Raw genomic sequence first — 25,800 nt, forward strand, 5'->3', positions numbered from 1 at the left:
TCCATATCCTTGCCGACACTTAGAATTGTCATTTTTATACATATTTTTAAAGTTGCACGTATTTAAAGTGTAAAATTGATGTTTCAACATACGTATACTACGAAATTATCACCACAATCAAGATAATAAGCAGATCCCTCATCCCTAAAAGTTTCCTTGTTCTCTTTTGTAATCCCACCTTGTCCTTCCTCCTACCCTTACAACTATTGATTTGTGTTCTGTCACTATGGGTTTAGTTTGCATTTCATAGAATTTTGTATAATAGAATCATACAGCACATAGTGCTTTTTGTCTGGCTTTTTTCACTTAATTATTCTATTTGTTTATGTGGTTGCTTGTATCAATGTTTTCTTTCTTTTTCCTGATATATATATATATGATATCTATATGCTTGTCAACTCTTGAAATTTTCATTTTTATACATTTTTTTAATTGCACATATTTAATGTATAAAATTGATGTTTGACAACACATACTATGAAATTATTACGTATACATAACACACATATGTATACTGTGAAAATACATTTACTACGAAATCACTCTGAAATACAAAGGTGACATATATATATGTATAGAACCTTTGTATATCCATTTGCCTATTATTTCATATTTTGATTGTTTCCGGTCATTGATCCTTATAAATGAAGCTAGAATGAGCATTCATGTACAATTCTTTCTATGGATGCATGCTTTATTTTCTTTTGTATAAATCTGGAGGAGTGGAATGGCTGAATCATAAGATGTGTTTACATTTACATTTTTAATAAAATGTCCCTAATTTCCAAAGTGGTTGCACCATTTTACATTCCCTCAAGCAACTTTTTCAAAAATTAATTGACCATATATAGTTTGAGTCTATTTTTGGATATTCTATTCTATTCCATTGATCTATTGGCCCACTTTTAGGCCAGTAGCATATTTTCTTAATCACTGTAGCTTTAAAATAAGTCTTAAAATCATGTAGTTTAAGTTTTTCAACTTTGTTTTTCTTCACAATTGTTTTGGCTGTTCTAGATCCTCTGTATTTCCATATAAATTTTACAACTGGGTTGAAAATGTCTACATGCAGCCTGCTAATACTTTAACTGAGATTATGTTGAATCTATCCATTAATTTGGGAATGACTGACGTCTGAACAACATTGTCTTTCTACCATGAACATTGTGCACACCTCTGTGCGAGTGTGTCCCTTTCTATAGGTCTTTACATTTCTTTCAGCAATAATTTGTAATTTTAAGTATGCAGTTCTTGCACATCTTCGGTCAGATTTTCCGCTCAGTTTTTCGTGTTTTTTGATGCTATTGTAAATGATACCTTTCTTTAGTTTCAATTTCCAATTGTTTGTTGCTATATATAAAAATGTACTTGATTTTTTTTTCATTTTAAATAGACTTTTCTTTTTAGAGCAGTTTTAGGTTCACAGAAAAATTGAACAGAAAGTACAGAGTTCTTAAATTCCCACTGCCCCAAACATGCACGGTCTCCCTCCTATCAACATCTCACCCCAGAGTGTTACATTTGTAACAATCAATGAACCTGCATTGACAGATTATTACCTGAAATCTCTTCAATCTTGGTGTTGTGCATTCTTTGGGTTTTGAGAAATGTATAAGATGTATCTACCATTATAGTATCATATAGAGTAATTTCACTGCCCTCAAAATCCTCTGTGCTCTGCCTGTTCATCCCTCCTTCCCCCCAACTTCTGGGAATCACTGATCTTTTTTACCGTCTCCATTGTTTCATCTTTTCCAGAATGTCATATAGCTAGAGCCATACACTTTGGCTTCTTTTCAGATTGGCTTCTTTCACTTAGTAATATGAGTTTAAGGTTCTTCCCTGTCCTTTCAGGGCTTGATTGCTCATTTCTTTTTAGCACTGAAAAATATCCCATTGTCTGGATGTACCAAAGTCTATTTACCAATTCATCTATTAAAGGACTTCTTGGTTGCTTCTGAGTTTTGCCAATTATGCATAAAGCTACTTATAAACTTCCACATACAGATTTTTGTATAGACATAAGTTTTCAACCCACTTGGGAAAATACTAAGAATTGTGATTGCTGGATCATACAGTAAGAAACTACCAAATTGTCTTCCTACTGGATACTATTTTGCATTCCCACCAGTAATGAATGAGAATTCCTGTTGCCCAACATCCTCATCAGCATTAAATGTTGTCAGTGTTCTGGATTTTGGCCATTCTAATAGATGTGTAGTGGTAACTCATTGTTATTGTAATTTGCATTTCCCTAATGACATAACGTAGAGCATCTTTCCACATGATTATTTGCCATCTTGCGTATCTTCTTTGGTGAGAAGTCTAGATCTTTTTTTTTTGAGGAAGATTGGCCCTGAGCTAACATCTGTGCCCATCTTCCTCTACTTTATATGTGGGACACCTGCCACAGCATGGCTGGATAAGTGGTGGGCAGATCTGCACCAGGGATCTGAACTGGCGAACCCTGGGCTGCTGAAGCAGAACGTGCGAACTTAATGGCTGCACCACTGCACTGGCCCCCTTTGGCCCATTTTTAAATCAGATTGTTTGTTTTCTTATGGTTGAGTTTTAAGATCTCTGTATATTTTGGATAGCAGTCTTTATCAGATGTGTCTTCTGCAAATATTTTTTACCAGTCTGTGGCTTGTCTTTTCATTCTTTTAATGCAATTGATCTTTGAACTTCATATTTTTTATTTCGATAGGCAATTAATCTTATATTCTGAAATCTTCCTAAAATTGGAGATTTTTATAGATTCTCCAGGATTTCCCACCATTTCAGCTGCAAAAAAAGATAGATTTAGTGAACACCTTTCCTTTGTTTCTTTTTCCTTCCTTCCTTCCTTCTTTTCTCCTTCCTTTCTTATTTTTCTTTTTTTCCCTTCTTTTTCACTATTTCACTGGCTCGAACTACCATACAATTTTGAATAAAAGTGATGAGAGCAGACGTTCTTGCCTTGTTCCTAATCTTAAGTAGAAAAGAGTAAGTGTCTCCACATTAAGTCTGCTATTATTTATGGATTTCTGGTACATACCCTTTATCAGGTTGAGTTCCCTTCTATTTCTAGTTTGCTGAGAGATTTTATGGATGGATGTTGGATATTGTCAAATGCTTTTTCCACATCAATTTAGATGTTAATGTTTTTCTGCTAATATGGTAAATTACGTTGATTAATCTTTGAGTGATTAATCTTGCATTTATAAGTAAAATTCCAGTTGTAACATTACCTTTTAATATATTACTGGTTCATTTGCTAAGAGTTTGTTAAGAATTTTTGAATTTATGTTTTTGATAATTGAATATGGTATATAGTTTTCTTGTTATATTTTTGTCCAATTTTGGTGTCAAGGTTATGTGGGTATCATGGAATATGTTAGATATTACAGTTTCCTGTTCAATTTTTTGAAGGGTTTGTGCAGAATTAGTAATTATTCCTTAAAGGATTGGTAGAATTCACCAGTGAAACTACATGGACATGTGATTTTCTTCAAAGTAAGGTTTTTGTTTTTACAACTAATGTAATTTCTTTAAAGATATTATTGAGGTTACATATTTCATTATGAGTTAACTCTGTGTATTTCAAGGAATTTGTCCATTGCAATTAGGTTGTCTAATTTATTGGCATAAACTCTCTGTAAAATTCCTTTCTTACCTTTTTAATAGAAGTAGAATCTGCAGTGTCATCTTTCTGATTTCTGATTTTGGCAATTTGTATCTTTTCTCTCTCTGTCCCTCTCTCTCTTTCCTGATCAATCTGCCTAGAGGTTGATCAATTATATTGATCTTCTCGAAAGACCATCTTTTAGTTTCATCAATTTTCTCTGTTTTTTATTGATTTTCACTCTATTATTTCCATTCTTCTGCTTACGTTGGATTTGATTTGCTCATCTTTTTCTATCTTGAAGTGACTCTTGTTTTTTCCTCTATCAGTGTTAGCATAGTAAATATTTTCTTTTCCTTTTTCTTAATTTATGTGTGCCTTGATATTTATAGTGGATTTATTATAGGCAGCCTATAATTGTCTTTTTCCCTCTTCAACCTGATAAGCTTTGCTTTTTAATTGAATAATTTAGATAGTTTATAATAATTTGATCATTAATATGTAAGGGCAAAAATCTGCCATGTTAGTGTTTATTTTCTAATTTTCTCATCTGTCGATCTTTTTCTCTTTTTTAGCCTTCTTTTAGATTAGTTGAATATTTCTATGATTCCATTTTATCCCTTTTGTTGGTTTACATTTTGTTTTGAGGTTGCTTTAGGGTTTATAGCAAACACTTTTAACTGCCCACCATCTGCCTTCAAGTGATCTTATACCATTTCACCTAAAGTATAAGAAACTTAAGACAGCATATTTCTTTGCTAACCTTCTGGCCTTTGTTCTATTTGTGTCATGCATTTTACTTCTGCATATGCTGTAAAGCCCACATTACATTCCTATTATATTTGCTTAAAGGAGACGTAAATATTAAGAAAAAGAAATATTTATACATACATAGTCACCATTTTTGAGGCTCTTCATTCCTTTATATATGTCCACATATTTATCTGGTTTCATTTTCCTTCTGCCTGAACAGTGTTTCAATATTTCTTTAGTGCAAGTCTGCTGGTGATTAATTCTTTTGTATGTTTGAAAAAGTCTTTATTTAACCTTTGTTTTTGAAATGTTTCACTGGATATAGAAGCATAGGTTAACAGGTTTTGTTCTTCAGTACTTTGAAGATATTAGTCTTTTGTCTTTTGAATTGTGTTGTTTCCAGCAAAACATCCACTTTCATTCTTAACTTTGTTCCCCTGTATTTAAAGTGTCTTTTCTCTTTGTGTTCTTTTATCATTTTTTATCAGTGGTTTTAAGAAATGTGATCGTGATGTCCCTTGATATAATTTTATTCATATATTTGTGCTTGGGCACCATTAAACTTCTTGCATCTATGAGTTTGTAATTTTTATCAAATATGGAAAAAAATTCAGGGATTATTTTTCAAATATGTTTTTCTATTCTGCCTCTTATCCCCATCAGGATTCCAGTCACATGTCCGTTAGGCTACTTGAAGTTAACCCACAGATCACTGTTGCTCTGTGCTTGTTTTTCAGTCTTTTTTTCTGTGCTTCATTTTGAATAATTTGTCTGGCTGTGTCTTCACATACACTAATCTTCTGCAATTTCAAATTTGTATTAATCCCATCAAGTGTTGTTTCTATTATTGGACATTGCATCTTTTGTCTCTAGAAGTTGGGAGACTATCTACCACATGTAGGTTGCCATTTTTTAATCAGATTTGGAAAATTTTCAGATAATTTTTCCACAAATAATTGTTTTGCTCCATTATCTTCCCCTCTCCTCTCCTTCTGGGATTTCATTTACGTGTATGGTAGACTTCTTGACCTTGGCCCACAGCTTATTGAGGCTCTGTTAATATTTTTCCATTTTTTCTCAGTTATTCAGTTTGGTTGATTTCTTTTGAGCTGTTTACAAGTTCACAGGGTTTTGTTTTTTGTTTTTTTTTTCTGCATCCAATACATGGTTAATTCTATTCAATTACATTTTTATTTCAAAGGTTACATTTTCATTTCTAGGCTCGCCATTCTTTCTTACAGTTTCATCTTTCCTGAAATCCTCATCTCTTCTCCCATTATATCAACTTTTTCCTGTTGATTCTTTAGGATATTTATTAGAGATACTCAAAAGTACTTTTCTGCTAAATCCATCATCAATATTGTCAGTGCGCCTGTTGTTTCCTTTGACAGATTTTTCTCTTGACTATGGCTCACTTTTTCTTATTCCTTCACATTTTTAATAATTTTTGTTTGTATACTAGACGTTGTGGATGATGCGGTGTAAAGCCTATGAGAATTATTTAGTTTTCTCTAGCGGATTATTATATTGCCCGAGGACCACCTTGAGCTTTTGGAGACTTGGTTTTTGGCTCAGTTAGGTGGAGTTATTTCAATTCTGTCCTTAGGACTATGACAAATTTCTTAGTTCTGGAATATATTTCTTACTCCTAAGGCAATGCTTTTCTGGGATTTCAATAGAAAGTGTGAGATATTTATCATGTCCCTCTAATATGTGAAATTTGAACTCCAAACTGTCTATCTTTTGCCAAGGGCAACAAGTATTGATATTTCTGCTAAGCTCTTTCAGGCTTCCAGTTGTTATTTTATTCTCGGGCTCTGTTTGGTTTCCTTCTTACATACACAGTTCCAGAATCAGGCAAGGATTTAAGACAATTTATATGCAGATTTTGGGCTCTCCTCTCTGTAGATCCCCCCTTCTAAGTTTTTTTCCCTTCAATTTCCAGGCCCTCTCACACCCCAAAAACTTCTACTTACATCTCTTCAGGCCAATAATACTGCAGCTGTCTGCTTAAGTTTATCTGTCTCATGCTATATGGACTGAAGAGAATCCTTGGGGATGAATAATATAAATCTAGCTTGAACACAGCATGATTCTCTTCTTCAAGTGTGAACTGCCCTCAATTTTTCCTGCTCTCAGATCATTACTGCTGCCATCAGCAGTTCATTTTCTGTCTTATCAAGAGTTAGTATTTGGTATAGGCAGGAAGATTCATCCAACACATGCTACCCTACCATATTGAACTCAATAGTATCTTTTCTTCCTCTTTTTTTTCACCTCCTAAACTCTGAACACCTTGAGGGGCAGGGTCTTTCTTTATTTTTGTGCTTAAACACCATATGACATATAATTGATACTCAAAAAATATGTGTTCAATGAATTGTCGATGAAAATAATCCATATCCAATCTATAAGTGAAAATTTGGGTGAGTTTATTCTGAGCTTAAATCTGAGGATTATAACCTGGGAGAGTCTTTCCACAAAGGAACAGAGCACTCCAAAGAAGTGGGGGTATAAGGGTGGTTATATACCCTCAAAAAGGATGTTTCACATAGGATTGAAATGTCCCTTTTACAATAGTCGCGAGACTGCTCTGTCGGCACAGTGATTGATGGAAATAGCAGGTAGGTCTTCTGTCTCTGTGAACACAGCAGGGTGGCAGTCTGTTGTCTCCAGCTGGGTGGTCACAGGTGAGCTGGGAGGTGAGTGCAGCAACCAGTTCCTAGCCTAAGGAAAATGCTTATCCCTAAGGAAATGCTAATGTGGGGGGAAGTTGCACCTTTATCTCAAGGGCCTTTGTTCTGGCCATAGGAAATGTCTAAGCAGATATGCAATGCATGCTCAATAGCCACAGTCAGGCCCTTTTGAAAAAAAAAGTCAGGCCGAATTAGGTTTATACCAAATGGCTTCCTCATATACTCCAATATATCCTATTGCTTGCCATTTTTATTTGTCAAATGATGATGACATTTTTGACCAGGTACCATGAAATGGGGAACTCTAAAGGCCAAAATCATCTAAGAAGCCTTATGAATGGAAGGAATCTCCAATAAATTGAAAGATATAGTTTTACTTCAGTATTTGTCACATTTTGTTTGATATGAAACATCTGCATGTACATTAGTGCTGACCATGAGTTGAATGTTGAAGAAAGAAACCCACAACTTCAGCAAAGCACTTCTTTCATTCTATTTTATCTCTCAGAATACTTTGAATTCTATTTACAGGAAGTCAGAATTTTCCCAACAGCTACCAGTAAACAGAATATGAAGTACCATGGCAATGAAGGTGCAAAAATAATTGTATTTTCATTTAAGGACTGCTCCTTTTCCTATGTATATGCAAAAGCAGTAGATTCCAAGCATATTTAAATTAAATGATCTCTCTCAGATGGTGCTTTCTTTGTGAATGGCTGCTGCATTCTGTTACTTTCATGGCAAATAGCCCAAACTGAAATGCATAAGCCTTCATGTCCTGGTCCACAGCATATGGCATTTTATTTTGTCTTGTTTTTATTTTAGTCTTTCAGATAGTAGCAGAGATGTAGTATAAGGCAGGGTTTGTACATGCAAAGGAAAAGATTAATTTTGTGAAAGAGGAATTCAAGGGCTTTTGTGGTTCTAATCAATTATTATTGTCTCCTGCTGATATCTGAGCCTGAAAAAGAGACTAGGCAATATATAGGACACCATGTGAGTCACATTTTCTGTGACTCTGTCAGGACAGTGGACTACAAAATAACTGATATTGGGGTAAGTTCAATGCTGTCCTCAGTTAACTCTTTCCAAATGGAAAGAATTAAAAGAAAAAGAAATAGAAAAAGAAATCAAAAGAGCAAAAGAAGTGCCTTCTTTTAGAAAACAACCGTCAAAAGTAATATTCTTCTGAATATATTCCTCTAATCAATTACTGAAAAAGAACAACCTGTGTGCCAACAAAGATATAATACAGAATACAGCGTAGGGGAGGAAGACATTTCCTCTACCTACTCTGGGTCCTTCTAGCCAGAGAACGAATTAAATTCACATGAGACAGAATGGGAGAAAATTAAACAAAGCTTTATAACATGTATACATGGGAGATGCTCAGGCAAACTGAGCAACTCACCAAAATGGTGGAAGCTCTTCCCTTAAATACCACCCTCAGGTAACGACAAAGGAGGAAGCTGGGGATGCGGGGAGTTGATCATGGGAGGTCACCAAAAATGTACAGTAAATAAGGGTAAGGTTATTATGCAGATTTAAGTCCTTGCCTTCCACATTGATAAGAGTTTCTAGAGATAAGGTCATCCCCCCTTCTTCCTGGTACAGAGAGGGAGACAGCTTTACAGACAGAGATTTCCCTTACAAATGTAAATGTCTCTTATCAAAGGGTGAGTAAATTCTACTTTTCAGAGTTTCTTTCCTGTCTGCAGTTTTTAAAAGTAACCAGTCCAAAATAATCCTCATGCCAAAGAGACATATCTTGGGGTGGCCAATTCCAGTCCCCCACAACAGTCACAAATACTACCTAGGAGATAAACAATGGTGTTTCCAATACAGGGTTTTCAGAGAACCTCACTTTCTGTCCCTCTAAAAGGTAGCAGATAAGAACTAAAAGTCACGCTCTCCTTTCAAAGAAATATCTATTCTCTTGCTACAGTTAGAAGAGATTATTTAAATAAATGTAGCTCACAAAGAGGTATGAGGACACAGTCTAATTAAATATTTAAATTTGAACATTTCCTCCTCTCTCTTTTAAGATAATTTTTAGAGAGGGCAGAGAAAAGGAAACTAATTTTTGTATTTCTTACTAACAATCAAGCATTTTTGTTCAATGTATTTTGCCTAACATTTGTTGACTACCAGGTTAGCACATCTGTGACTATAAAGATACATAAAGCACAATTCCTGACCTCAAGCTGAATGCCATACCAGGTAGAATATAAGCTAGATTATTTTACGTGCCATAAGAAATATACTTACAAGCTGCTATAAATATGTAGGAGGAGCTCATGTCCAGTTAGGAAATTAGAACACACTTCACTAAGCATGCAGCATTTGAGATGAAACTTGAAGAGATGTTAGGTTTAGCTCATGGGAAGAGAAGAAGATCCAAGTTATAAAAGCAGGAGAGCTGTGGCATATTCAGAGAACAGGAAATCAACAGCTCCTGTGAAGAGGCAACAGCATAAGTTACTTGAGACTTCCATCAGAGGCTTTAGTTCTTACTGTCACTCATCTCAAAAGTGCTCTCAGACATTTCTCCAAAGAAGATATACTGATGGCCAATAGGCAAATGAAAAGATGCTCATCATCGCTGATCATCAGGGAAATGCAAATCAAAACTACACTAAGATATCACCTTACACCCGTTAGAATGACAAAAATATCTAAAACTAATAGCAACAAATGTTGGAGAGGTTGCGGAGAAGAAGGAACCCTCATACACTGCTGGTGGGAATGCAAACTGGTGCAGCCACTATGGAAAACAGTATGGAGATTCCTCAAAAAACTAAAAATAGAACTACCATACGATCCAGCCATCCCACTACTGGGTATTTATCCAAAGAGCCTGAAGTCAGCAATCCCAAAAGTCCTGTGCACCCCAATGTTTATTGCAGCACTGTTCACAATAGCCAAGACGTGGAAGCAACCTAAGTGCCCATCAACAGACGAATGATAAAGAAGATGTGGTACATATATACAATGGAATACTACTCAGCTGCAAAACAGAATAAAATCATTGCATTTGCAATAACATGGATGGACCTTGAGAGAATTATGTTAAGTGAAATAAGCCAGCGAGAGAAAGATAATCTGTATATGACTCCACTCATATGAGGAATTTAAAACTATGGACCAAGAACAGTTTAGTGGATACCAGGGGAAAGGTGGGGTGGGGGGTGGGCACAAAGGGTGAAGTGGTGCACCTACAACATGACTGACAAACATTAATGCACAATTGAAATTTCACAAGATTGTAACCTATCAATAACTCAATAAAAAAAATAAATAAATAAACAAAAAAAAAAAAAAGAGAGAACTCACATACCTATGCTTTAAATTTGGCCCTACCCTCAACCCATGTTTGCAGCTCTTTACTGCCCATGGGTCCTGTCCCCATGCTACTCCATGCTATTCTCTGAATAAAAGAGCACTGCTGCTAAAAAAAAAAAAAAAAAAAAAAAAAAAGTGCTCTTAGCATGATGTTCCATTGCCCAAACAGGTCCACCTCCTCAATACGTCAACTAACATATGAAATTAAGTGAAGATTTAAATGGGGAGATGAGGAATAGGGTTTCCATCACACAAGGCAGAGAATTAATCAAGTTCCCCAATAGACAATTCTGGGTAACCCACTATAGTTCATCTCCACCAGTTGCCACCACCTCATCTCTCCCACTCTCTGTGTCAGTCCATCTCACTCCTTCTGGGTGAAGATTTCTGCAAGCTAGATAGTTCCTGCATCATTTTAGGCCCTTTGTGACTTGTTTTTCTGCTTGAATTTCCTGCAGCTAAGCTAAAGCTTTGGTCCTTACTATGCTCAGGCTGGTATGACCATACCAGACAGGGAGAGTAGAGCACAGTGACTTTATTTAATGGAGTCAGGGATGGGTCAGCTTTCTTTTATGTGGTGATTTGCTTATTTGAATAATCTACCCTACAGAAGATTGACCAATTTTTCCTACTCTGTTCATCCTATAATTGTGGCTGTAGGGCATGTGGTTGCTTTTAGGAGTTGTATATACTCCTAAAATATGTATCCAAATGTATTTAATGATTTGATGTGAAATTAAATAAATTACATAGTGCCATGTTTTCATAAACACAACAGGACGTGTTATGTCCTGCTTTGAAGGATGTATTTATTTCTCAATTTAAGAGGCGTTAAGGATTCTGAGGGTCATTGGTATCATGCCATTGGCCTTGAATGCTGTCAACAAAGGCCACAATGTGATGCGCTAACATTTGTTTAGAATATTCTTCCATTACTGAGTATCATTTTTTTCCCTTCCAGCAATTTGTTCCAAAGTACAGCATAAAATGTCACATTATTGATGTGGCATTATCAAGTTTCATCATGATTGACCTGATGTCACACTGTTTTGTAACACAACTGGTTGCTGTCAATCAAAGGCATTTACAGAAACCCATTATAAACATAGGGAACAATTTGTGCCAACAAAGAACTGTATGGTACACTCTTTAAAGATGAGCCTTGTGGTTATTTAAAAATTATTAAAGTTTAAAAGTGAATTTTTGCTATATTAAAGCCTTTGCTTGATCCTTGAAATTTTCAACATTTTGATAGTTCTTTGAAGTAGGTAAAAATGTTTAGGACTTTTCCTTACATAGGAGTTTTAATTGATGTTGGTGACCCATACCGAGTCAAGAGCCTGGAGTATACCCATGACTCTTCTCTGGAAAAGGAAAAACACTTCTTTTTTTTTTTTAAAGATTTTATTTTTTTCCTTTTTCTCCCCAAAGCCCCCCGGCACGTAGTTGTATATTCTTTGTTGTGGTCCTTCTAGTTGTGGCATGTGGGACGCTGCCTCAGCGTGGCCCGATGAGCAGTGCCATGTCTGCACCCAGCACTCGAACCAATGAAACACGGGGCCGCCTGCAGCAGAACGTGCAAACTGAACCACTCGGCCACGGGGCCAGCCCCAGGAAAAACACTTCTTGATGAAGAGAGAGAGAGGGTGGGAGCCACCTGATGGCATAGTGGTTAAGTTTCTGAGCTCTGTTTCAGTTGCCTGGTGTTCGTGGGTTCAGATCCCAGGGGTGTGGGCCTACACACTGTTCATCAAGCCACGCTGTGGCAGCAACCCACATATAAATTGGAGAAGGATTGGCACAGGTGTTAGTTCATGGCTAGTCTTCCTCAAGCAAAACAAATTTTAAAAAAGAGGAAGCTTGGCAACAGATGTTAGCCCAGGGCCAATCTTCCTCACCAAAAAAAAAAAAAAAAAAAAGAGAGAGAGAGTGAGATGGAGAGAGAGACAGAGAGACAGAGAGGAATAGAGGGAGAGAAAGGAGGGGAGGTTGAGAAACATAGTCAGAGACAGAGAGATCCTTTGGCTAAGCTACCAAAAAAGGAAAGAAAAGATCAGAAAGAGTGAAGCAAGTGCTGTTATAGATGAGCTGAGAAGCCAGCTGTGTTTCACAGAGTGCCCAGCAGGAATCCATGTTCTGATGCACGACCTCTGTCCTGGTGCAGCTGCTTTCTGCCTAATACGTCATGGAGCTTCGCCATGAATTCTCTTCTCTCGGTTCCTAAACTCTGCTATTTCTGACATCACCACTTTGTTTAAAAGTGACCTTTATGTGTCTGAGTCTTGGAAGTTAGTTCCCTGGGCTTTTTAAAGAGAAAGTAAAGAGAGCAGTGGGTACTTTAGAGTGAATGTGGTAGAAGATGGAATATTGACCACAGCTTTCTTCCCCTTCCTCCAGTAGACAAGAGGTAGTAGTTGTCAAGATGGTTTGGTTTTAGGAAAAACCTCTGTTTGTTTTTATGGAAATGCCACACATTGACTTTCCTTTTTATCTCTTTGCTGCTCTTTATCCTCTTAGCCGCTCTCTCATTGAAAGTCTGCCTGCTTCCATAGATACAGACCCCTGATTTTCCTGTCTCCCAACTGTACCATCTCGCACCCTAAAGAAAGATATTCCCAGGGCCAGTCTTGTGTTCTCTTTGCTTTCTCTCTCTCCTTTTGAAATCTCACCAACCTCGTGACTTCAATAATTACTCCTATGCAGATGTCTAAAAGCTTTTGCTCAAGCCTTGAGAATGCTCCTCTCTGCAGAAATGAATGTTCACAATTTCTAACTTTCTAGCTTTCATTATGTAGGATACACTCTGAAAAAAAGTGGCATATTAATAGTTATATAATGACCAATAAAAATAATAAATCAAAATTTTAAATGCTTGTGGTACTGGTGCAAAAAGAGGCACACAGATCAATAGAACAGAACTGAAAGCCCAGAAATAAAACCACACATCCACGGTCAGCTAATCTTTGACAAAGGAGCCAAGAACATACAATGGAGAAAGATAGTGTCTTCAATAAATGGTGTTGGGAAAACTGGACAGCCACATGCAAAAGAATGAAGGTAGACCACTGTCTCACACCATACACGAAAATAAACTCAAAATGGATCAAAGACTTGAAAATACGTCCTCAAACTATAAAACTCCTGGAAGATAACATTGATAGTACACTCTTTGACATTGAACTAAAAAGCATCTTTTCAAATATCATGTCCTCTCAGACAAGGGAAACAAAAGAAAAAATAAACAAGCGGGAATTCAGCAGACTAAAGAGCTTCTGCAATGCAAAAGAAACTAGGATCAAAACAAAGAGACAACCCACCAATTGGGAGAAAATACTTGCAAATCATATATCTGACCAGGGGTTAATCTCCATAATACATAAGGAACTCACACAAATGAACAATAAAAAAGCAAACAACCCAATCAAAAAGTGGGCAGAGGAGATGAACAGACATTTTTCCAAAGAAGATATACAGATGGCCAATAAACACATGAAAAGATGTTCAACATCACTAATCATCAGGGAAATGCAAATCAAAACTACACTAAGATACCACATTATGCCTGTTAAATAATCACTAAGACTAAAAATAACAAATATTGGAGAGGGTGTGGAGAGAAGGGAACCCTTACACACTGCTGGTGAGAATGCAGACTGGTGCAACCACTATGGAAAACAGTATGGAGATTCCTCAAAAAACTAAAAATAGACCTACTGTATGACCCAGCTATCCCACTACTGGGTATCTACTCAAACAATTTGAAATCAACAATCCAAAGTAACATACACACCCCTGTGTTCATCGCAGCACTATTCACGATAGCCAAGATGGAAGCAACCCAAGTTCCTATGGACCGATGATTGGATAAAGAAGATGTGGTATAAATATACAATGGAATACTACTCAGCCAGAAAAAAGGACAAATTCATCCCATTTGCAATAACATGGAAGGACCTAGAGGGAATTATGCTAAGCAAAATAAGCCAGTCTGAGAAAGACAAACACCAGATGATTTCCCTCATATGTGGAATATAAACAAGTATTGGGACAAAGAAAACAGTTCAGTGGTTACCAGGTGGGAGGGATACTGGGAGTGAAGGGGAGCACTTATGTGGTGCCAGTCAAGAAACAATGTACAACCAAAATCTCACATTGATGTAAACTATTATGAACTCAATAAAAAAAGAATTAACTGTAATCAAAATAAACTGAATTTCTAAAGTTCAAAAAAATTTTAAATGCTTGGTCTATAGTTGTTTTAGAATCTTTCTCTTCTTTTTAGATTACTTGGACAGATATGATTTTAACACTTCCAATCCTATTCCGAATCTAACATGCTGTCCTAAAAGCTAGAGATGAAAACATTCATCAAGATGCCACATATCCTGTGGCCATTGGCAGAGTTGTTTCTATGATGACTGCATTTTAGCACTTATTTCAACATGTTAAAAGTACATTTAGTAAATGTGGCCCTTCAACTTAATTTTCCAGCTTTTTTTACATACAAAGCTTTATCAAATGTTTTATAATGCCTCACTCAATATTTCATCAGAGGTCTTGTGACAAGTCTGATGAAACGTTATAGTACCATGCATAGCAGAACACATGATGTTGGAGAGCGTCTCGCTCAACTCGCCTCACTTTATAGATAGAAAAACAATACAAAACAAAACTTGAAACTCACAGATATGAATAAGTTTGTCCAAAGTTACGCAGCCAGTAATGTTGGCTATGGGACTAGAATCCAGAAATCTAAGCCCCAAATACTTGTTTGATTATACTACACAGAGTTTTTAAATGTTTTCCCCAAAATTTTATCATTATTTATTCACCTGATTCCAATATTCCCAATTACTTTCCAAGAGTTCTTTGAAGGAGGAAAGCTGGACTAGAAAAGAAGAGGGAAAAATAATTGGAAGCCTGAGAAAATTTACACCCAGGTTTAAACGCTCCACCACAGTTTCTTCTCCCGAGTGCCATCTCTAGCCCCTTCTCTAAATGTGGCCACCTTTGAGCCCATTAAATTACCTTTAAAGTATGTTTCTTGATATTTAAAAAAAATTTACATAAATATTTTTCTGTATATATGCTACCTGGCTTTATTTATATTTGCATAATTTGTCACCTTTTAATTTTGAAAACCACTCATTCTCTTTTCATCAGCACGTGATTAAAGCCATTTTGCAACTAATTCACTTCACACATTTAGATGTGTGCTATGTGGATGGTTCTTTTCTTTTAGGCTCTAAAGGACACTTAATTGGACTAATGAATGACCGTGCCGTTCTTTTCCTGGAATAAAATATGCTTGCATGCTCTTTTAAGTTGCTGGGGTTTTTTTCTCTTCAGGGAATTTATTATTGTAAAATCATTCCAGACTTTTGTCTTACTAAAATTTTCAAAATTAAAAATTTTATATCTCCCTACTTTAGTCCTCATTACTTGCATATTCCTCATCATATGTTACCTGGCCTACTTTCCTTGGAGGCACTTTTTAAAAAAAGCTCCTGACACAATTTCATCCATACCTCCTATATCAAAATTGGCCTCATGGTTTTTAACAGGCAAAGTATCCCAGTTTGCTTAGGATATTTTCCTCCTTTCTTCTACATTTCAAAGACCTATTTTTCTTCGTTTTAAAATTACAAACGTTAGGTCTTTTTACACGTTTACTCAGTAGAAAAATTAAAAGTACAGTCCTCAAAAGTTCCTCTAGTTCAGACTTTTGATTTACAGTATTCAAAACAAGACAACAGGCCCAAAATGGAGTCACTTATGCTAAACCCCACATCACCAAACTGAGACTTAACTTACTGACAGTTTCAGCTCTCCTGGAAATGGAAACTTAAGCCAGTCAGTCAGGAATTGCCTGCTCGGCACCCATGGGTCGTCTGCCTGATAGGCTCCTCTCAGCCCGCAACAGAAAGGAACTTTGCAGTAGCTAGTCTGCTTTTTGCCCCATATAACTTCCTTGTTCCTGTTCCCTTCTGCCTATAAAAATCTTTCATTTCGTCTAGCTCCTCGGAGCTCCTTTATGTCTGCTGCAGGATGCTGCCAATTCATGAACTGTTGAATAAAGCCAATAAGGTCTTCATTTTTACTGAGCTGAATTTTGTTTTTAACAGCAGGCGGCACTGCTCCTCCACTATGGGAATTTTAAAAAACTCACATCCTGTCCAACTCCTGATCTCTTAGGAGAGCCGTACCTCTCAGAGGCCTTGTCCACCCGGAGAACTGCAGCCAGTGAAGCCCTTCCTCTCTCTGACAACAAGCAATGACTCCCAATTCCTGTCCGCTGATACCCAGCAAGGCTCCCAAGGGCAGCAAGAGGGCTCAGTCTAGTTCTCACAATGGATGTTAATGTCCCTGTGGCGCTTGTGTTGAGCAGACCTTCTTCTCTATTGAAGTCCTGGCTCCTTGGTTTGGAGGATCCTGGAAAAAGTACACAGGAGGAGGGAATTTATGTCATCACTCCCTCCAAGAGCTTCACCAGCAGCTGCAGAGGTAGCTGTACCTGGTTGTTCTCCCTCAACCCTTTAGAAGAGGATATCTTCATCCTTTTCTCACCTTGATATCATGTGGATGTTGGTTCTTAAGTAGTGCTTGTTTCTTTTCTTTTAGGCTCTAAAGGACACTTAATTGGACTAATGAATGACCGTGCCGTTCTTTTCCTGGAATGTTGTAGCAGGATCTAGTTCTTCTATATGCCCTACATACTTTCATTTGGTAGGATATTGAGGAAAACAAGAAGTCGGCTTATGTATATAACAATAATTTATTATTATCTTAAAAGACTGAAGGTGTTCATATAACAATAATTTATTATTATCTTAAAAGACTGAAGGTGTTCATATAACAATAATTTATTATTATCTTAAAAGACTGAAGGTGTTCATTATGGTTAGTTAGCATTTCACATTTGAAATTGTTATAGATTTTTTTGCCCTTGGCACTGTTTCTAAAACATTCTCCTTAATTTTCAAATTATGCTCAAAAATCTTAACACTTGACATTGCTTGAGACCCCTTAATGTCCTGAAATTCACCTTTGGATAGATATCTCCTAGATTACATCAAGTTCTTTCACTTATCCATGATTCTGTCTTACAATGTCTCACCGCCCAGATATGACCTAGCTTGACTGAGAAGAAATTCTCACTGCTGAAACTTGTGGTGAAATCATTTAAAACCCGCTCCAATTTGTGCTTCAAAAATATTCTGCTATGTTGTTAGAGATGCATTCACTTTACTTGAAGCAGTTTGTGTTTGAATCCATTGTTAGCAATGGCAAGTTGATGGACAAGCAATGTTCTGATTGTATAAAATTAGACCAGCTGTTACTACAGGTTATCAGGGAGGGTGGGGCCAAAAAAGATCTAACTGAAAAAGAAATCTTCTTACTGGGAAAAAAATGTATCCTAGGGAGGATGGTGAACTAGAAGAGAATTATCCTTTTTGTGCCAGTTTTCAGTAGATAGCTTTTTACTGTGTTGTTTATTTATTCTCTTTGAGTGCTGAAGGGAGAAGAAATGAATCTTCAGGGCTGTCATGGAGTGCGAAGAAAAAACGACTAAAGTCAGTCAGTGAGTCCACACATTTATTGAGCGCCTGCTGTGTTCTACGCAGTGTAGTTGCTCCCTGACCTCGGAGGATGAACAAAATGTGATGGAGTCTGAGTGAAACAGAGGACAAAAGACAAACTACTGGGGATAGATACTGAATTCAATTTACAACAAGTAGATTAAGTAATAAAGGAACATTCTAATCAGGGTATGTGTGTGAGATTATATTTTTGAAAAGCTGATAATTAAAATGTCAAGTATTAATAAGTAAGGGGTGAGTTGTATTAAACTAGTCTTTTGAAATTAGAAAGTTTGCTTATAAAGAATTTTTCACGAGTCACTACTGAGTGTGTTTAATGGTTTTGATGTGAAAAGTGGCAGATAAAAAATATTCAGTTTTCTTGTAATACTTGCATTGTTTTACTGTAATACAGTATCATCAACCTGAGGTAGTATGCCTCTGTGGTCAGATCAGTGGTGATTTTTGCCACTGAGAAGTGAAGAAATTATTTTCTGAAAGCTGACGTGATAAAGTATAGAATTACTGAAGTTTTTGCACATTTAGGCTCTCTCTCATTCTGCTTAAGCAGTGAGCAATTGAACAATTGACATCAGCCCCCTTCCCTCATTTACTTTAGAAATGGACAAAATTCTCACTGTTGACATCATGTAGGTTGAGCTGATTTTGGCCTGTTAGTAATTATCTAGATCAGTGCTTCCTAGTCTTTTGTCAGTCACATTACCCACAGAATAATGCAATATGATGGGGTATGACAATGTCATGGCTGGAGTCAACTGCATACGGTCTCCAGGCCCTGAGATCAGTCTTGGACATCCTAAGGACTAGGGAATCAATGTATCATCATCTGTGTAATCTTTTCAAGAAGACGGGTATCTGAAAGCTCTGACCTTGATCATGTTACACATCTAGGCAAAGCTAGATTTATTTTGATGGGCTTTTCTCCCGTGTATTCTGCTCAAAGCAGGTCTGTAAAACCTGAATAATAATTACAGAGCAAATTCCCTTGATGCCAAATCATGACAAAGTTTTTAATAGACAACTTGCTCCCCTGGAAAGTTGAGAGTGGCATGATTATCCAGTTGTTCTCAGTGGCATCTTAATCCTGTTTTGAAGATCTTCTGAGGAAAATACTTTTAATGACTTGAATGTTTGGCCATGATAATAGAGCTCACAAAGAATCTAGATTTGATGCTTGCTTTTGTTGAGGATAAGTTTTATAAAGGAAATTTGGCTTCAGTTTTTCCCTAGGGAAAATTACTCTTGAACCATTTTTTTTAGACTTAGACTTCCAGAAAAGTAGCACAAAAGGCAGAGAGAAAGGAAAGAATGCTATAAGCAAGTTTTTGGAAAACAGATGGCATCTCTAGGGGTGGCCTAGTACTAATTTGAGGGGAAAATATTTTCATATTCATATTTCAAAAGAGAAGACAAGACTGCTAGAGGTAACATGACAGCCTGGTATTAATGTTAATACTAATGACCCAGACTATTCTCTGAAAGAGGCTCGTGAAGTGCTGATTGTGTGAGTAAATCCAAGTGAGGAGATATACACATATATGCCTTTGTTTTATCAGCTAAAATAAACAGATGTCACAAATCCTGGTACCTGGTGGATATGGTGAGTTTTACTCAGCTGTTGGTAAATTTTGACAGGTGGTAAAGAGAAGCCCGAAGAAGGAGCAAAATGAGAACAGAAAGCTTTAAGTTGCCCTTAATTTTGACCTAATCAATAATTCTAACTATAAATAATACCAACATAAACTATTTCAGATTGGAGTCAGATATACTCTGTATTTTTAAAAAACAGCTTTGATGGCATAGGAGTTCTGCTCTGCTTGCTAATGGAAGTAATAATTCAATCACCAAATAAAAGGCAGGCCATTTTAGATTCAGCAAGCCTCTGTGTAGTAAACAAAGAGTCTATAAATTTTGCTGTCCATGTTCAACAGGAATATTACTGACTGGTTCTATTATTTACATTAAAAAGCAAACCTAGCAAGGAAAGCTTCCAGTGTCCAGGGAGCTTTGTAGGCGTCAAGTAAATTCATACTTGATCGGGTTTCACACAAGGAACTCTTGCCGTTGGGATTGGATGCTCTTCTCACAAACTAGGGGGTAAACTTATAAAAAGTTAGTCATTCAGTGAGAATGGGAGGGCTAAATTACCTTCTGGTTACCAATTTCGTATGTTTATCATGCCATTTAAGTGTTACTGCTCAGTATGGTGGGACAAGAATAATTCTGTGTCAGAGAACTAGGTTAGAGTCCAGGCTTTGTCCCTTTTCATCTATGACTTCAATCAAGATGACTGGCTGAACATATATTCTGCACCACCCAATCATCTCAATAGCTTGCAATTACAGAAAAACTATGACAGACATCTATCAGCAGGCTAGAGGACAAAATGTAAGAGGACTTCTTGAAAAAAAGAAAATAAATGGGATTAGAGCTATGGACAAACAAGTTAAAAATTAAACTCCCCAAAGACACATATGATGCAGGGAGCAGGGTCTCTCAAACTCAGAGATCATAGAAGTAACGAATGGGAGGAAGTCAGGGGCAAACATTGAGAGATTAAACATGAAACTGCAACCAGGCTTGACTCTTGCATGCTGCACCCTCACTATCCCTTGCCAAGTAGCAGGCAGCAGAAATGCTGAGTCCATGCTGAATCAGAGAAGGTGGGAACTACAACTTGAAATGCAGATCAGTGGCCAAAGCAATTAACCTCAGGAGTCAAATAGAACCTGCAAAGCCAGAAAACAAGTTAACTGCATATATTTCCTTGTACACACCCTATACTACTGCTGCTCTCAAAGAAAAAAGGATCTGACATTCATAATTTACATCTACAGATAGACAAATATGAAGTACAAAGTTGAGAAAAAAACAAGAATTATCAAGCTTTGAGAAAAATCAATGTGTGAAAGGCAGGCAACAAACTCAGCAATAAAACTTCGACCTGCCAACGGCGTAAAGCAAGCAAAGAGAAAGCTTTAACATGAGTGTGATTAATATGCTTAGAAAGGTTAGATCCAATTCACAAAAGATTGAGAAACAAGTGACAGAAAAACTCATCTCCAAAATATGAAAATTCAAGAGATAAGTGGATTAAAGAATGGGCTTATATGGAGAGGGAAAAAATTAATTGGAAGAGCAAGGGGAGGGATTGTCCTAGATCAAAGGAAAAGTAAAATTTTATTTAAAAAGATATAGTTAATATAATAAAATGTTTTAAAAACATATAATGGGAGTCCCACAGTAAATAATATGGGGAGTGTGTGTGTGTTTGGTGGTGATGCGGAACTGAAAGTACAGGAAAAGTAGAAGACACATCCCAGGGCTAAAGTAATCCTAAAACCTTGTATTATAAAGATTCAAGGGATGAATAAGATAAACTTAAAAATAGCATAATAGCTGTATCATGGTATGTGTTTCACATTTAGGAGCACAGTGAATGTAAAGAAGACAAAATAAAAAGGGAAAAAAAGTTAACTGAAAAGGAATAAGAATCACATTACATTTCAGCAACATTATATGGTGGAAGACATTTGAGTAATGTCTTCAATATTCTGAGAGAAAATAAATTTGAATGTAGAACCCAAACCACAATGACATTTACCTTTAAATAAAAACAGGAACATTTATTATCTTTTTTGAAGGACTGAGAAAAGATATGCTCCAGCAAAGGGAAAAAATAGGATCAAAGATAGAGTACATAGATATCAATTGATTTTAGCCATTCATAGAAAATAATAGTTTAAATATGCATATTAAATATAGAATTCATTAGAATAATGAAATATATATAAAATGTCATATTTTATATACTACTAAAGGAAAAATAATCTAGCAAATAAGATGTAATTAATCTGAGAGAAGTCAAGAAAGACAACAAGAAGGAATGGAAAATAAACAACATAAGATAGAAGAAATAAGGACCAAAAAATCAGTAGTCAAATTGTCTATCAATGTATTTATTTCACTATTAAATGCCTCAAATCTCAGATTGTGGAACTGAAAAATCAAGGTAAAAACTGTTAATGCAGGTAACTTAAAAATAAAAGAGTAGAAGCTCATTTAACAAATGTTTAAAAATAATAACGAAATATTCAGTTGAAAAAATATTATTACACCAACTAAAACAAAATGGACTTTAAGGCAAAAAGTACTAAATGAAGCAAAAGCAGATATTTTATATTGGTGAATGTCAAATGTGTAAAGAAGATAAAGCAATTATGAACCTTAATGCAGCTAAACACAAGGCTTAGGAATATACACACTAGAAACTTTAAGAAATGCAGAAAGTTTTCATAAATTTTCAGTATATATCTCTTAAATATAATTGACACAAACTTGATCTAAATAATAAATTTGCATAGACTCTTGTTTTCAATATCTAGAGAACATATATTATTTTTAAAAGCCTTTGAAATAAACACCAACTTTGATCAGACATTAGGTCACAAAGAAGAATCTCAGTCAGCTTCCTTAAGAAGAAATCCTCTAATTGCAGTACATTTCTTTGTAATCTAGACTCAAAGATGAAATCAGAATGAAAATTTAAAACAATATTTTGAGCTAAATGAAAATACAATGGAGTATATCAAAACTTGTGGAATGGAGGTAAATTATTGGTCAGAAGGAAAGATTAGGTCTCAGCTCATACATTAGAGAAAAAAATCTTTAAATCAATGATTAATAATTCATCTCAAAAGGTAGAAAAATAACAACTAGTTGAATCTAAAGTATGTAAAAAAAGAGAATAATTAAGATAAGAACCAATACGACTGAACTAGAAAATAAACTTATATCAAAGACTGATCAAGAAAAACGAGGGAAGACACATCTTACCAAAATAAAAAATGCAAAGAGATATAGATAGTCAAAGAATAAAAAGAGAGCACTCTGAAAAGTTTTATGCCGATAAACTTGAAAATTGAGATAGAAAAAATAAACTTGAAAAATATAAAATATCTTATCAAAACTGATAAAGTAAGAAATAGCAAACATCAATTGTTTCTTAACTAATCAAAAATTAAATCTGCAGGGGGCCAGCCTCTGTCGTAGCAGTTCAGTTCATGGACTCCACTCCACAGCCTGGGGTTCACCAGTCCGGATCTCGGGTGTGGATCTATGCACCGCTTACCAAGCCATGCTGTGGCAGGCATCCCACATATAAAGTAGAGGAAGATGGGCACAGATGTTAGCTCAGGGCCAGTCTTCCTCAGCAAAAAGAGGAGGATTGGGAATGGATGTTAGCTCAGGGCCAATCTTCCTCAAAAAAAAAAATAAATCTGTAATTAAAAAACATTATAAGGCAAGATTCAGACTCAGATGGCTTCACTGGTAATAAAAATACATATAATTTTATAAGAAATAACGTTAGTATTGCTCAAAGTTTCCATAGGGTAGAAACAGAGAAAACATCTTTAGTTTTTAAAATTAGAATAAGGCATTCTCATGATTGTAACCTGACATGTACGTTACAAGAAAAGGAAAGTACAGGTCAATATCTCTCGTGAACATTAGTTAATCTTAAACATATTCATCAACATATAAAAGAATAACAACTACTTTTACCAAGTAGATTTTTCTCCAGAATTACAATTTATTTTAACTTTCAAAATTTAATCAGGGACTGCCCCGTGACCCAGTGGTTAGGTTCTCGCACTCTGCTTCGGTGGCTCAGGGTTTTGCTGGTTCGGATCCTGGGCGCGGACACGGCACCGCTCATCAGGCCATGCTGAGGTGGTGTCCCACATAGCACAACCAGAGGGACTCACAACTAGAATAATATATAGCTACATACTGGGGGGCTTTGGGGAGAAGAAGAAAAAAAAAGTTAATCAATCCCATTCAAGACATTAATGAAACAAAAAAAGAAAAACAAAATGATTGTCTAGTTTTTAATAAAATCACTTGGTAAATTTCAATATCTATTCATTATAGAAGCTCTTTGTAGATTAAGAATAGAAGGGAACTTTCTCACTCTGATAAAGGGTACCTACAAAAATCTTCAGAATATATCATATTAAATTATGAAATATTAAAATCTTTCTTCCTAATATCACAAACAAGAGATGATGCCCTTTAGCACAATTTTTATGTAGTATTATAGTAGAGGTACTATATCATGCAATAATGCAAGCCATAGAGTAGAAGATATTGACAGTACATTTATTTGATGAAGGACAGATATCTGTAATATAGAAATAAATTCTACAAATCAATAAGAAAAATGACAGATGGACAAAACACTTGAACAGGGATTTTACAAAGAAGATTTCTAAATGGCCAATAAATGTATGAAAATACATCTGGCTCTATTAACCATCAGGGGAATGCAAATTAATTCCGCAGTGGGATACCACGACTTTCCTGCCATGAAGGCTCAAAAATAAAATAAAATAGAATAAAATAAAATAAAATAAAATGAAACAAAATAAAAGACAATACTAAATGTTGGTGAGAATGGGAAACAGTTAGAACTTATACATTGCGGATGGCAGCTAAATGCACACAAGTTTGGAAAACTCTGTGGCTATATATGAATTACCAGTGACATAAATTCCATTTCTAGGTATAAAGCTAACAGAAATGTATTTTTGTGTGCACCAAAACCATGTATAAGTGTTTACAGTGACATTATTTATAATAGCTAAAAAATTGATAATAGCTCAAACGCCAACAATAAAGGAACAAAATATTGCTCTATGTAGCAGCATGGATGAATCCTGCAAGCATAGTGTTGCACAAAGAGTCAGATACAAAAGAGTATAGATTTTATGATTTTTTTTTATATAAACTTCAAAAATAAGCAAAGTAATCAATGGAGGTAAAAGTCTGAATGGTAGTTAACTTTGAGGAACATGCTGTGACTAATGATTGGGAAGAGTTGTGAAGGACACTCAAGATTGGGATACCACTATTCCATTTCTTGATCAAGATGGTGGTTATATGGTTATGTTCACTTGGTAAAAATTCATTAAGTTGAACATTTATGAATTATACACTTTCTGTAAAATGTTATGTTTAAAAAGCTACTTAAAATAATATTTTCCTAGTCATCAAAAATAACCAATTTAAAAATTTTGTGGTAAAGGATTCCATTCACAATAAATACAAAACAATAAAACACAAATGAAGAAGGCTAATGTTCACATGCAAGACATATCTGGAGAAAATAAAATTATATTGAAGCAAGTAAAATAAAACAGGAATAAGGGAAATAAATAGTGAATGAATCTACAATTTTCTTGGTTGAGAAGAACATAATTGTTAGCATATTAATACACTCACATAAACCAAAACCTCCCAAACAATATTTTCATGCAACTTTCATATTAATTCTCAAGTTTGTGAGTAAAAGAAAATGCTTGTGAATTGCATTTTTTTTTGCAAAAAGAGAATAAGTACTGATCGGCTTTACCTCTTAAAGTAATAAATACAATATTTGCCCATCAATAGTCAAATAAATTTGTGGACAAGAATAATTTCTCAAAGAGAAAGAGAGGAGGAAATTTATAATAAGGTAATATGTCCTTTTAAATCTGTGCATATTCAACATATGTTGATGAGACAGTTGACTATTATTCATTTGTAAAATATTAGGTTAAATCTATTCTTTTTTTTAATTTTTATTTTTTTCGGATATCCTATTCCAAATTCTGTATACATTACATTTGACAAGATACAGCATCCATTTATGATAAAATCTCTAAATAAAATGGGTATAGAAGGAAAATACCTCAACATAATAAAGGCTATATATGACAAACCCACTGCAAATATCATTCTCAATGGAGAAAAACTGAAAGCT

Source organism: Equus quagga, chromosome 11 (assembly GCF_021613505.1).
Source record: "Equus quagga isolate Etosha38 chromosome 11, UCLA_HA_Equagga_1.0, whole genome shotgun sequence".
Classification (NCBI taxonomy): domain Eukaryota; kingdom Metazoa; phylum Chordata; class Mammalia; order Perissodactyla; family Equidae; genus Equus; species Equus quagga.